Below are 15,314 nucleotides of genomic sequence, written 5' to 3' on the forward strand. Positions count from 1 at the left end.
CGTTTGCGAGTCTGGGTGCGCTGACGGAAAAATATGGGTTTCCCCAAGGGAATGCATTTTGGTATATGCAACTGAGGGCTTTCGCGAGGCAACAGGTGAGGGAATTTCCGCAGCTCCCGACGCAGGAGGTGCAGGACAGAGTGATCTCAGAGACATGGGTGGGGGATGGTAAGGTGTCGGACATATATAGGGAAATGAGGGACGAGGGGGAGATCATGGTAGATGAGCTGAAAGGGAAATGGGAAGAAGAGCTGGGGGAGGAGATTGAGGAGGGGCTGTGGGCTGACGCCCCACGTAGGGTAAACTCATCGTCCTCATGTGCCAGGCTAAGCCTGATACCATTCAAGGTTCTACACAGGGCGCATATGACTGGAGCACGGCTCAGTAGATTTTTGGGGGTAGAGGATAGGTGTGGGAGATGTTCGAGAAGCCCAGCGAATCATACCCACATGTTCTGGTCATGCCCGGCACTACAGGGGTTCTGGGTGGGGGTGGCAAAGGTGCTTTCGAAGGTGGTGGGGGTCCGGGTCGAACCAAGCTGGGGGTTGGCTATATTCGGGGTTGCAGAAGAGCCGGGAGTGCAGGAGGCGAGAGAGGCTGATGTTTTGGCCTTTGCGTCCCTCGTAGCCCAGCGCAGGATATTGTTAATGTGGAAGGAAGCCAAACCCCCCGGGTGTGGAGACCTGGATAAACGACATGGCAGGGTTTATAAAGTTAGAACAGATCAAGTTCGTATTAAGAGGTTCGGCTCAAGGGTTCACCAGGCGGTGGCAACCGTTCGTCGACTACCTCACAGAAAGATAGAGGGAATGGAAAAGAAGAAGACAACAACAGCAACCCAGGGGGGGAGGGGGGGGGGGAGGAACCGGACGGACTCTCAGGGATGTCATTGTATATGTATAGACACTTGTTATAGGTAATGTATATTGGATTGTTGGATTGTATCTTTGGAGAGTAACTATTTTTGACAAGGCAGTTGACACTTGGTTTTGTTTTTGTTTATATATTATTTATTTATTTGTTTAAAATTGGCCACGGTTAGTTATATTGCTTTGTTGTTGTTCAAAAGAAAAACTATGTACTGTTATGTTTGGCCACAAAAGTTTGAATAAAAAATATATTTTTTTAAAAATAGAAGTTAGAGGGATGGCAGGGAAGGGAGTGCAATGTTCCTCCTGCAGGATGTTTGAGATGAGGGATGCCGTTAGTGTCCCTGCTGATTTTACCTGCAGGAAGTGCATACTTGTGGGGGGGGGGACTTACCAGGGGTAAGCCATGGGGTACGGGCCTCTGGCACGGAGTCTGTCCCTGTTGCTCAGAAGGGAAGGGGGGAGAGGAGCAGAGCATTAGTAATTGGGGACTCTATAGTCAGGGGCACAGATAGGAGATTTTGTGGGAGCGAGAGAGACTCACGTTTGGTATGTTGCCTCCCAGGTGCAAGGGTACTTGATGTCTCGGATCGTGTTTTCCGTGTCCTGAAGGGGGAGGGGGAGCAGCCCCAAGTCGTGGTCCACATTGGCACTAACGACATAGGTAGGAAAGGGGACAAGGATGTCAGGCAGGCTTTCAGGGAGTTAGGATGGAAGCTCAGAACGAGAACAAACAGAGTTGTTATCTCTGGGTTGTTGCCCGTGCCACGTGATAATGAGATGAGGAATAGGGAGAGAGAGCAACTAAACACGTGGCTACAGGGATGGTGCAGGTGGGAGGGATTCAGATTTCAGGATAACTGGGGCTCTTTCTGGGGAAGGTGGGACCTCTACAGACAGGATGGTCTACATCTGAACCTGAGGGGCACACATATCCTGGGGGGGAGATTTGTTAGTGCTCTTTGGGGGGGGGTTTAAACTAATACAGCAGGGGCACGGGAACCTGGATATTAGTTTTAGGGTACGAGAGATTGAGAGTATAGAGGTCAGGAGCACAGAATTGACTTCGCAGGAGGGGGCCAGTGTTCAGGTAGGTGGTTTGAAGTGTGTCTACTTCAATGCCAGGAGTATACAAAATAAGGTAGGGGAACTGGCAGCATGGGTTGGTACCTGGGACTTCGATGTTGTGGCCATTTCGGAGACATGGATAGAGCAGGGACAGGAATGATTGTTGCAGGTTCCGGGGTTTAGGTGTTTTAGTAAGCTCAGAGAAGGAGGCAAAAGAGGGGGAGGTGTGGCGCTGCTAGTCAAAAACAGTATTACGGTGGCGGAGAGGATGCTAGATGGGGACTCTTCTTCCGAGGTAGTATGGGCTGAGGTTAGAAACAGGAAAGGAGAGGTCACCCTGTTGGGAGTTTTCTAAAGGCCTCCAAATAGTTCTAGGGATGTAGAGGAAAGGATGGCGAAGATGATTCTGGATAAGAGTGAAAGTAACAGGGTAGTTATTATGGGAGACTTAAACTTTCCAAATATTGACTGGAAAAGATGTAGTTTGAGTACATTAGATGGGTCGTTTTTTGTACAATGTGTGCAGGAGGATTTCCTGGCACAATATGTTGACAGGCCAACAAGAGGAGAGGCCACATTGGATTTGGTTTTGGGGAATGAACCAGGCCAGGTGTTAGATTTGGAGGTAGGTGAGCACTTTGGGGACAGTGACCACAATTCGGTGACGTTTACATTAGTGATGGAAAGGGATAAGTATACCCCGCAGGGCAAGAGTTATAGCTGGGGGAAGGGCAATTATGATGCCATTAGACATGACTTGGGGGGGGGGGGGGGGGGATAGGTTGGAGAAGTAGGCTGCAAGTGTTGGGCACACTGGATATGTGGAGCTGGTTTAAGGAACAGCTACTGCGTGTTCTTGATAAGTACATACCGGTCAGGCAGGGAGGAAGGCGTCGAGCGAGGGAACCGTGGTTTACCAAAGGAGGGCATTTAAAAGTTTATTGGATAAGCATATGGATGATAATGGCATAGTGTAGGTGAGATGGCTTTTGTTTCAGTGCAACATCGTGGGCCGAAGGGCCTGTACTGCGTTGTATCGTTCTATGTTCTATGTTCTAAGTGGAATTTCCTGTTAAGAGGAAGAAGGAGGCCTATGTGAAGATGAGGAGTGAAGTTTCAGTTGGGGCGCTTGATAGTTCCAAGGTAGCGAGGAAGGATCTAAAGAGAGAGCTAAGACGAGCAAGGAGGGGACATGAGAAGTATTTGGCAGGTAGGATCAAGGAAAACCCAAAAGCTTTCTATAGGTATGTCAGGAATAAAATAATGACTAGGGTAAGAGTATGGCCAGTCAAGGACAGGGATGGGAAGTGGTGTGTGGAGTCTGAAGACATAGGCGAGATACTAAACAAATATTTTTCGTCAGTATTCACTCAGGAAAAAGATAATGTTGTGGAGGAGAATGCTGAGACCCAGGCTATTAGAATAGATGGCATTGAGGTACGTAGGGAAGAGGTGTTGGCAATTCTGGACAGGCTGAAAATAGATAAGTCCCCGGGGCCTGATGGGATTTATCCTAGGATTCCCTGGGAAGCCAAGGAAGAGATTGCTGGGCCTTTGGCTTTAATTTTTATGTCATCATTGGCTACAGGAATAGTGCCAGAGGACTGGAGGATAGCAAATGTGGTCCCTTTGTTCAAGAAGGGGAGTAGAGACAACCCCGGCAACTATAGACCGGTGAGCCTCACGTCTGTTGTGGGTAGAGTCTTGGAGGGGATTATAAGAGACAAGATTTATAATCATCTAGATAGGAATAATATGATTAGGGATAGTCAGCATGGCTTTGTGAAGGGTAGGTCATGCCTCACAAACCTTATCGAGTTCTTTGAGAAGGTGACTGAACAGGTAGACGAGGGTAGAGCAGTTGATGTGTATATGGATTTCAGTAAATCGTTTGATAAGGTTCCCCACGGTAGGCTATTGCAGATAATACGGAGGCTGGGGATTGAGGGTGATTTAGAGATGTGGATCAGAAATTGGCTAGCTGAAAGAAGACAGAGGGTGGTGGTTAATGGGAAATGTTCAGAATGGAATTCAGTTACAAGTGGCGTACCACAAGGATCTGTTCTGGGGCCTTTGCTGTTTGTCATTTTTATCAATGACCTAGAGGAGGGCGCAGAAGGGTGGGTGAGTAAATTTGCAGACGACACTAAAGTCGGTGGTGTTGTCGACAGTGCGGAAGGATGTAGCAGGTTACAGAGGGACATAGATAAGCTGCAGAGCTGGGCTGAGAGGTGGCAAATGGAGTTTAATGTAGAGAAGTGTGAGGTGATTCACTTTGGAAGGAATAACAGGAATGTGGAATATTTGGCTAATGGTAAAGTTCTTGGAAGTGTGGATGAGCAGAGGGATCTAGGTGTCCATGTACATAGATCCCTGAAAGTTGCCACCCAGGGTGATAGGGTTGTGAAGAAGGCCTATGGAGTGTTGGCCTTTATTGGTCGAGGAATTGAGTTCCGGAGTCATGAGGTCATGTTGCAGCTGTACAAAGCTCTGGTATGGCCGCATTTGGAGTATCGCGTACAGTTCTGGTCACCACATTATAGGAAGGACATGGAAGCTTTGGAGCAGGTGCAGAGGAGATTTACCAGGATGTTGCCTGGTATGGAGGGAAAATCTTATGAGGAAAGGCTGATGGACTTGAGGTTGTTTTCGTTAGAGAGAAGAAGATTAAGAGGAGACTTAATAGAGGCATACAAAATGATCAGGGGGTTCGATAGGGTGGACAGTGAGAGCCTTCTCCCACAGATGGAAATGGCTAGCACGAGGGGACATAGCCTTAAACTGAGGGGTAATAGATTTAGGACAGAGGTCAGAGGTAGGTTCTTTACGCAAAGAGTGGTGAGGCTGTGGAATGCCCTACCTGCAACAGTAGTGAACTCGCCAACATTGAGGGCATTTAAAAGTTTATTGGATAAGCATATGGATGATAATGGCATAGTATAGGTTAGATGGCTTTTTTTGACTTTCCATGTCGGTGCAACATGGTGGGCCGAAGGGCCTGTACTGCACTGTATCGTTCTATGTTCTATCCTGTTTCCCTACTTTGACCCTCTGTTGCATCTATTTGTACATAAGAACATAAGAACTAGGAACAAGAGTTGGCCATCCGGCCCCTCGAGCCTGCGCCGCCATTTAATGAGATCATGGCTGATCTTTGTGGACTCAGCTCCACTCTCCAGCCCGTACACCATATCCCCGAATCTCTTTATTCTTTAGAAAGGCATCTATCGTTTTCTTAAAAACGTTTAAAGAAGGAAACGTTTAAAGAAGGAGCCTCAACTGCTTCACATATCTGATAACTCTGGTTATCATTGCCTGTATTGCTACTTTGACTATTGCCTTGTCTTTGCTCGTTAAATTTGGAGGGTATTACTTTTTTGTTCGCTATTTAATTCAAGTCGAAGATGCTCATGCTCCCAGAGGAGAACCTCTTGCTGTATGCTACCGATGTTGCTGGCAATAACATCTACCACAATAACTATGCCAACCCTCTCCTTCTCTGTATTCTATGGAGTTCATCCCCCACCATTCATAATGCGGACTTAAGCGTTTTACATCTGTGGTTCAAATTATAATCGGACCACGAAAGGTGAATTTGTATTCAACAATATCTCGTCGTAATGGCGATCTGATTACCCAGCATGCACTGAGAGTGTGAATATGCCCGAACTTCACGACGGGAGACCATTGCGCATGCGCACTACCGCTCATGCTGGAGCGTGCGCAGTGCGGGTGTTGCCAGTGGGCGGATGGGTTGATGTTGGATTCGCAGGAAGAGCAGAAAGTGATTGGAGACAGCAGGTGAGTGAGGTTAAATGGAGGCGGTGGGCGAGAGGGGAGGCTTCATAAACACCCGGTGCAGAAAGGGAAACTTTAATAAAACCGGATGGAGGCCTGAGACCACAAATGAAAAGCTCGAGGTCCCGTTTTTGCAGCCGTCATCTTGGACAATAGGCGACGCTGCAGCCATCTTTATGGGGGGCACTGGGCAGCAGAGCGCATGCACGGCCGCCATCTTTATTGGGGCCAAAAGGATCCGCCCATGAGCCCAGGGTGGAGTCGGTCAGTCTTGCTGTCGTGGGAATCGGTGGTCCTGTTGGTGATGTGAATGTGTGCTCAGAATCTCGGTTTGGGAATTCGTAAATAGTTTACTTCAGCCTCAGACAATCCCCAGGGAGAGGGCTGGAGTCAGTGGCTAAGGAGTTTGTACTGGGGACTGAAGGCAAAGATCTCGCTCTGCCCCATATTCAAATAGAGGAAATCCAATCCAGTCAGGCAAGTCACGAAGATGACCCGGTCCACCTAGAAGGTGCAGTTTTAGGGTTTGGGAAATTGTAGTTCAGTTGTAGGTTTATAAAATACCTCTCTGTCGCTCTGTGTCTCCCACACCTTTTCCTGTCCCTCTGCTCCCATTCTCGCTCTGTGTCTCTCACTTCCCCTCGCTGCTTCTCTTATCACACAATTCTCTACCCCATAGGGTTGTGGGTGTACCATCATTGAATATATTTAAGGCTGAGATGCAGGGAATTGAGGGTGCCTTGATAGCACAGTGGTTAGCACTGTTGCTTCACAGCGCCATGGTCCCACGTTCGATTCACGCTTGTTCCCCCTGTGTCGGCGTGGGTTTCCTCCCACAAGTCCCAAATACGTGCTGTTCGGGGAATATTGTGACTTCTCCCTCTGTATTCCAACAGGCACCGGAATGTGGCGACAAGGGACTTTTCACAGTAACGTCATTGCAGTGTTAATGTAAGCCTACTTGTGACAATAGTACAGATTATTATTATTTTGGTCTCTTGGGAAGTTAAAAGAATCTGGGGAACTGATGGGAAAGTGGAGTTGAAGATTAAGATCAGCCATGATTGTGCTGGATGGCGGAACAGGCTTGACGGGCCAAATGCTCTACTTCTCCTATTATGTTGTTACAGAGGTCAGAGTCTTGTCTCGGTCCACAAAGGTGGCAAGTTCCCTTCCCTGAAAGACATTAATGAACCAGTTGGTTTTCTGCAAAAATCCAGCAGCTTTCATGGTCATTGTTTTCCTAGTGCCGGCCCCACAAATGACCAGATTCATTCAGCTCAATTTCAGAACCTGCCTTTGTGTTTTTGTGGGGTTTTTCTCACTCCCTATTTTCTGTTTCAAATCAATTTCACAGAATACTCGAAAGGGAGGATTTGCAATCAAGAAACACAAAGCAAACCACGTCATAATCGGATGCAGTTCCCCATTTAGTTGTAAACTGAATATCGATGAATTTTTAACATGGAAGAAAACAGCAACATTCACAGTGAGGAGAAACCCTGGAAATGTGGAGACTGAGGAGGGATTTAGATCCCCATCTGAGTTGGAATCTCATCGACGCAGTCACACTGGGGAGAGGCTGTTCACCTGTTTTGCGTGTGGGAAGGGATTCGCTCGATCATCCAACCTGCTGCAACACCAGCGGGTTCACACTGTGGAGAGAACATTAATCTGTCCACAGTGTGGGAAGGGATTCACTCAATCCTCCCAGCTGCTGAGACACCAGCGAGTTCATAGTGGGGAGAAACCGTTTATCTGCCCCGAGTGGGAAGGGATTCACTTGCACATCAGGGCTGCTGACGCACCAGCGAGTTCACACTGGGGAGAGGCCATTCACCTGCTCCAAGTGTGGGAAGGGATTCGCTCAGTCATCCAACCTGCTGAAACACCAGCGAATTCACACCGAGGAGAGACCTTTCAAATGCCCAGACTGTGGGCAGTACTATAAAAGTTCCCTGGACCTAATGCGTCATCAAATTGTTCACACTGATGACAGACCGTTCAAGTGCTCTCACTGTGGGTCTGGGTTCAGGCGATCAGAAGAACTCACTGTGCACCTACAAATTCACACTGGGGAAAGACCGTTCACCTGCTCAGAGTGTTTGAAGCGATTCACTCAGTCATCTGCACTGCTGACGCACCAGCGAGTCCACACTGGGGAGAGACCATTCCTTGCTCAGAGTGTGGGAAGAGATTCACTGATTTATCCACCCTGCTGAAACACCAGAGTGTTCACACTGATGAGAGACCTTTTAAATGCTCGGATTGTATAAAGTGCTATAAAAGTCACCGGGAACTGATGTATCATCAACGTGTTCACACCACCGAGAGACCATTTAAATGTCTAGACTGCGAGAAGTGCTACAAAAGTTCTGGGGAACTGATCCGCCATCAACGCGTTCACACTGACGAGAGACCATTCAAGTGCTCTTACTGCGAGACAGGTTTCAGGGGACCAGAACAACTCACTGCGCACCAGATAATTCACACTGGGAGAGGCCATTCACCTGCTCCAAATGTGGGAGGGGATTCACTCAGTCATCCACACTGCTGCGACACCAGCGAGTTCACACTGGGGAGAGACCATTCGCCTGCCCAGAATGTGGGAAGGGATTTAATACCTCATCCACCCTGTGCAAACACCAGCATGTTCACAATGAACAACAGTGATTGGATTTTGTGATTAATCATATCCACACTGAACCATGTTTATTAGGGTCTGTTTCTGCTGATGTTAGTAAACTCCAGCCCATATATCTTCACTAATATTGTAGATAATGGTCAAATAAATCAGTTTTGTGCTAAACAGTGTGTTGAGTCTCAAACACAACTTAGTTCTTTTTGGAGTGTTCTCCCTCTCCCCTGTCTCTTCCATCCTCACCTCCAACAACAAGTGTGAGGAGCTCATGGAGTTTCTTTGTCTCAATCTTGGTGACAATCTGATCAGCTGCCTCGGCTGCTTCCCTCCCACTAACCCACCAGGCCAAACTATTTCTACATTTCCTCAAAGTCTGAGCCCTGAACGACATCTTTCTCCAGTTTCTATAACTCCTTCCCTCTCAGAGCTCACCTTGTCCATGAGACCCACCTTCTGCTCCCTTGACCCTATCCTCAGAAAAATGCTGACTATCCAACTTCTCCATGTGACTGATATCCTGAATGATTCTCTCTTAAATTCACTATCATCAATCAACCTTTTTTTAAAAAAGTGTTCATCCCACCATCTTTGCAAACTAGCACCCCATCTCCAACCTGCCTTTCCAAAATTCTTGTAATCTGTGTCCCCCGAGGATCTGTCCTCGGCCCCTCCTATTTCTCATCTACACGCTGCCATGAGGTGACATCATCCAAAAGCACCGTGTTAGTTTTCACATGTACACTGACGTCACCCAGCTCTACCTCACTCCCATCCCTCTCCATTCCTCCACTGTCCCTAAATTATCAAACTGCTTATCCCACATCCAGTACTGAATGAGCAGAAAATTCTTCCAATTAATTATCGGTAAGATCAAAGCTATTGTCTTCAGTCACCATTAGAAATGCCGTTCCCTAACTCCCGAGTCCATCCCTCTCCCTGCGAACTGTCTGAGGCTGAAGCACTCTCTGCACAATCTCCGTGTCAGATTTGACCCCAAGATGAGTTTCTGACCCCATATCCACACCATCACTAATATCAGATATTTCAATCTCCATAATGTCACCTGTGTCCATCCCCACCCCCAGCTCATCTGCTGCTGAAACCCTCATCCATGCCCCTGTTACCTTTGACTTGATGATTCCAATACATTCCTGTCCAGCCTCTCTCATTCACCCCACACGGAAACGTGAGATCATCCAAAACTCTGCTGCCTGAGTGCTTTCTCACACCAAGTCCTGTTCACCATCAGCCCTGTGCTCACTGACTTTGCTCCTGGTCTGGTAATGCCTCAATTTAAAAATTCACATCCTTGTTTCAAATTCCTCACTGGCTTCGTCCCTCCCTCTGTCTGTAATCTCCAGTCGTGCTCTCTCTCAGATGTTTGCACTCTTCTCATTCTGGCCTCTTCATATCTCCGATTTTTAAAAAAAAATGATTTTCATTGGATTTTTGTCCTGAGTATACTTCGCCGTTATGTACACAGGATATATGTATATACATGTAAGTAAGCATCCGTTTGTGCCGGCGAGGCACTTCCGGAGGGCAATCCTCAAATGGGCCTGGTGCCGGTGATGGCCCTCGCTTCTCCCGGTCGGATTTCGCCGCCGTTGTCTTTCGTGCACGCTGCCGCTGCAGCCGGCCCTCCCGTCCTCCGCCTGTATTCTCCTTTTTCTCTGTTCCTGTGGATGTCAGGTTGGTTAACGTTCTTCCCCCCCCCCCCCCCCCCCCCCATACCTCCCTGGCTCTCCTCTATTGTTCCCTATCCCTTCCCTCCTCCCACCCCACCCCCGCGGTTCGCCTTTCCTGCCTCTTAGAATGAGTTGTTCTCCCCCCACCCCCCACCCACCCACCAATCTCTCGTTCTATCTCACCCTCTCATGGTTTGGCTGCTTTCCCCTGGTTCCTGGCTATTCTTCTCCTTGTTTGTTGGCCACAAACGAGTCCCGGAACAATCGGGTGAATGGCTCCCACGTTCTGTGGAAGCCATCGTCTGACCCTCGGATGGCGAATTAATTTTTCTCCATTTGGAGAGATTCTGAGAGGTCGGACAGCCAGTCTGCTGCTTTCGGTGGTGCTGCTGACCGCCAGCCGAACAGGATTCTACGGCGGGCGATCAGGGAGGCAAAGGCAAGGGTATCCGCTCTCCTCCCCAGGAATAGATTTGGCTGGTCTAAAACCCCGAAGACCGCCACTTTCGGGCATGGCTCCACCCTCACCCCCACCACTTTGGACATTGCCTCGGAGAAGGCAGTCCAGTACCCCACAAGTCTGGGGCAAGACCAGAACATGTGGGCGTGGTTGGCCGGACCTTCTTGGCACCGTTCACATCTATCGTCCACTTCCGGGAAGAACCTACTCATACGGGTTCTTGTTAAGTGGGCTCCATGTACCATTTTTAGTTGCGTCAGGCTGAGCCTTGCGCACGTGGAGGTGGAGCTGACCCTATGCAGTGCTTCGCTCCAGAGTCCCCACCCTATCTCGATCCCCAGGTCCTCCTCCCATTTCCTTCTTGTTGCGTCCAGTACGGCGTCGGCCCCTTCTACCAGTCGGTTGTACATGTCGCTGCAGTTTCCTCTCTCTAATATGCTTGTGTCCAGTAACTCTTCCAGTAATGTCCGTCGTGGCGGTTGTGGGTAAGTCCTTGTCTCATTTCGTAGCATGTTTCTCAGCTGCAGGTACCTTAAGCTCGCTCCCCCAGGTCATCTGGAATTTCTCCGTCAGTTCGTCCAGAGTCGCAACCCTGCCGTCGGTGTTTAGGTCTCTGACTGTGTCAGTGTCCCCTCGTCCTGTCTCCACGTTTTGAAGGTGGCGTCGGTCAGTGCTGGTGTGAACCGATGGTTGTTACAGATGGGAGCTTTGTCTGACATTTTGGTCAGGCCAAATTGCTGCCATAGCTGGTTCCAGTACTGGAGTGTGGCTAACACCACCGGGCTGCTGGAGTGTTGTTTGGGTAGGGATGGGAGTGCCGCCGTGGCGAGGGCCCGGAGGGAGGTCCCCTTACTGGAGGCCTCCTCTGCGCGCACCCACTCGGCCTCTGGCCCCTCCCCTTGATTTTGTTTTTTGTAAGACCTTCTTTGTGATCCTAGCATTCTTCCCCCCTGCCCCCCCCCCCCCCCCCCCCCCCCCCCCCCCCATACGAACGCCATGATTACTCTGTCTACTGCTTGGAAAAAGGCCTTGGGGCTGTAGATCGGGATGGCCCTGAGTAGGAAGAGGTACCTCACATCTCTGATTTTAATAACGCCACCATTCGTGGCAGGACTTGGGTATGAAACTCCGAAATTCACTCCCTAGAAGCTCCATCTCTCTCCTGATTAAAGGTGGTTGTTAAAATCTGCCTCTCCAATCATGCGTTTGTCCATCTGTTCAAATATCTCCCGATGTGACTCAGTGCCAATGTTTTACTTCATGAGTTTCCCCTGAAACACATTGGGATGTTTTATTACATTAATCATGTTGTATAAATACAAGTTGTTGCTGTTTCATGACCGCCAGTTAAAGCAGAGTAAGATTCCACAAACAGCAGTCAGATGAGTAACTGATGTTTTTTCGTGCTGTCAGTTAAAACAGGAATGTAGGTCCCACTGCAGCAGGAGAACTCCCCGGTGAACAGGATGTGTTGTTGAGCTCTCCTGAGCTGAGAGTGGAGCTGATTGAGCTGTCAGGCATGTTGTGTATCCGGTGTACACAAGTTACAAACCTTATCTCATACTTTTAATGTTCTCAGTAAGTACACAGTCCATGCAAACCAATGGGTGAAATGTGGTCAGACAACCCACACTCTCAAACCAAGTGACCGACACCATCCAATACAACGTCTATGGATTTCTCTTCAATTCCCCAGACCTTTGTCACACTGTGAGCCACTTCAAAGTTCTTGCTCTCCCAATATAACTCTGGTTGCTAAGCAATAGTCCAGATTTCTAAACCCGTACATTTGCTTTACTTTCTGTATACTGTCAATGGCAGAACCCTGAGGAACATTAACATACAGAGGGATCTAGGTGTGCAGGTCCACAGTTCCCTAAAAGTGGTAACACAGGTGGCCAAGGTGATTAAGAAGGCTTATGGTCTGCTTGCCTTCATCGGCCGGGGCATTGATGTTTGAAACCTTTTGGAACAGAGAGCAAGGATCCCTATCTTGACTTTGGAATCGCTCATGCTAGTTGTGTCCTAATGAATCGAGATATTTCCGACTGCAAATCCTTCCATTCCAATCCCTTGTAAACACATCAATCAGAGACATCACTGCCAGGACAGGATAGAAATTTGAAACTGATATTCTAGTTATCACACAACATTCTCTCCTTCAATAATCTCTCCCTCAATGTTAACAAAATGAAGGGGATTGTCATCGACTTCAGGAAGCGTAGTGGAGAACATGCCCCTGTCTACATCAATGGGAATGAAATAGAAAGGGTCGAGAGCTTCAAGTTTTTAGATGTCCAGATTACCAACAACCTGTCCTGCTCACCCCCCACATGCCGACACTCTAGTTAAGAAAGCCCACCAACGACTACTTTCTCAGAAGACTGAGGAAATTTGGCATGTCAGCTACGACTCTCACCAACTTTTACAAATGCACCATCGGAAAGCACTCTTTCGGGTTGTATTTTAGCTTGGTATGGTGAATGGTTCCTGCTCTGCCCAAGACTGCAGGAAAGTACAAACGGTCGTGAATGTAGCCCAATCCATCACGCAAACCAGCCTCCCATCCATCGACTCTGTCTACAATTCATGCTGCCTCGGAAAGGCAGCCAGCATAATTAAGGACCCTACACACCCCGGACATACTCTCTTCCACCAGGAAAAAGATACAAAGGTTTGAGGTCAAGTATCAACCGACTCAAGAACAGCTTCTTCCCTACAGCCATCAGACTTTTGAATGGACCTACATCGTATTAAGTTGATCTTTTCTCTGCACCCTAGCTATGATTTGACATTACATTTTGTAGTCTCTCCTTTCTTCCCTATGTATGGTATGCATTGTCTGTATAGCAAGAAACAATACTTTTCACTGCATACTAATACATGTTGTGGAGATGCCGGCGTTGGACTGGGGTGAGCACAGTAAGAAGTCTTACAACACTAGGTTAAAGTCCAACAGGTTTATTTCGATGTCACTAGCTTTCAGGGCGCTGCTCCTTCCTCGGGTGAATGAAGAGGTATGTTCCAGAAACATATATATATATAGACAGATTCAAAGATGCCAGACAATGCTTGGAATGCGAGCATTAGCCGGTGATTAAATCTTTACAGATCCAGAGATGGGGTAACCCCAGGTTAAAGAGGTGTGAATTGTGTCAAGCCAGGACAGTTGGTAGTATTTCGCAGGCCAGATGGTGGGGGATGAATGTAATGCGACATGAATCCCAGGTCCTGGTTGCGGCCACATTCATGTGTGCGGAACTTGGCTATAAATTTCTGCTCGGCGATTCTGCATTGTCGCGCGTCCTGAAGGCCGCCTTGGAGAACGCTTACCCGTAGATCAGAGGCTGAATGCCCTTGACTGCTGAAGTGTTCCCCGACTGGAAGGGAACATTCCTGCCTGGAGATTGTCGCGCGATGTCCGTTCATTCATTGTCGCAGCGTCTGCATGGTCTCGCCAGTGTACCACGCTTCGGGACACGTCATTGATGAAGATGAACATCTTGCCAAAGTCATCCCCACACCCCCACTACTTGCCTTCAAACAACCGTGCAACCTCAAACAAACCATTGTTTGCAGCAAACTACCCAGTCTTCAGAACAGTGACCACGACACCACACAACCCTGCCATGGCAATCTCTGCAAGACGTGCCAGATCATCGACATGGATACCACCATTACACGTGAGAACACCACCCACCAGGTACGCGGTACATACTCATCCGACTCAGCCAACGTTGTCTATCTCATATGCTGCAGGAAAGGATGTCCCGAAGCGTGGTACGTTGGCAAGACCATGCAGACGCTGCGACAATGAATGAACGGACATCGCGCAACAATCACCAGGCTGGAATGTTCCCTTCCAGTCGGGGAACACTTCAGCCTCTGATCTATGGGTAAGCGTTCTCCAAGGCGGCCTTCAGGACGCACGACAACGCAGAATCGCCGAGCAGAAACTTATAGCCAAGTTCTGCACACATGAGTGCGGCCTCAACCGGGACCTGGCATTCATGTCGCATTACATTCATCCCCTACCATCTGGCCTGCGAAATCCTACCAACTGTCCTGGCTTGACACAATTCACACCTCTTTAACCTGGGGTTACCCCATCTCTGGATCTGTAAAGATTTAATCACCGGCTAATGCTCGCATTCCAAGCATTGTCTGGCATTTTTGAATCTGTCTATATATATGTTTCTGGAACATACCTCTTCATTCACTTGAGGAAGGAGCAGCGCTCTGAAAGCTAGTGACATCGAAACAAACCTGTTGGACTTTAACCTGGTGTTGTAAGACTTCTTACTAATACATGTGACAATAATAAACCAAATCAAATTCTCCTCTCTCTAAACTATCCATAGACAACCTCCTCCCTATCAATTGTAGCCCTAATTCTTTTGGCCATCCTCCTAATTTTTGCCCAGTTCTCCTCCCCAATGCTGCTGACTCGGATTCTATTTCACACTCAGCTATTACCTCCCTAATATGTCACTCTGATGTCTAAATCTTAACACCTGAATTTAACAATTTTTGCTGAACGGGAGTCATAATTAACTCCAGTGACGACCCACATGAATTTTCTGTCCGGGTGGGTTCACTGCGCCATCTCCCGACCACCTATCCCCCAGTGCCAGGAGTTCAGACACTGGGTTCCAAACGAGCAATGGCGGCTCCAGCTCCCACAAGCCTCCGCGCCGGGGAAACCGCTCCATTCACCGCGCGGATGTGCGGTCGGAATTGCGCATGTTCACCGTAAGAAGGGTTGCGCATGTGCGGAGATTTGCGCTTTC

General features: G+C 48.4%; 1 protein-coding gene across 1 annotated transcript in view; it reads right to left on the minus strand.

The window, feature by feature from the left end:
- The window catches only part of LOC140418722 (uncharacterized), a 402,445-nt gene that overhangs the window by 201,998 nt on the left and 185,133 nt on the right, over window positions 1-15,314 (minus strand). The gene's annotated exons all lie outside the window — the stretch shown is intronic.

The sequence above is a fragment of the Scyliorhinus torazame genome, chromosome 5 (genome assembly GCF_047496885.1).
Source record: "Scyliorhinus torazame isolate Kashiwa2021f chromosome 5, sScyTor2.1, whole genome shotgun sequence".
NCBI classification, from domain to species: Eukaryota; Metazoa; Chordata; class Chondrichthyes; order Carcharhiniformes; family Scyliorhinidae; genus Scyliorhinus; species Scyliorhinus torazame.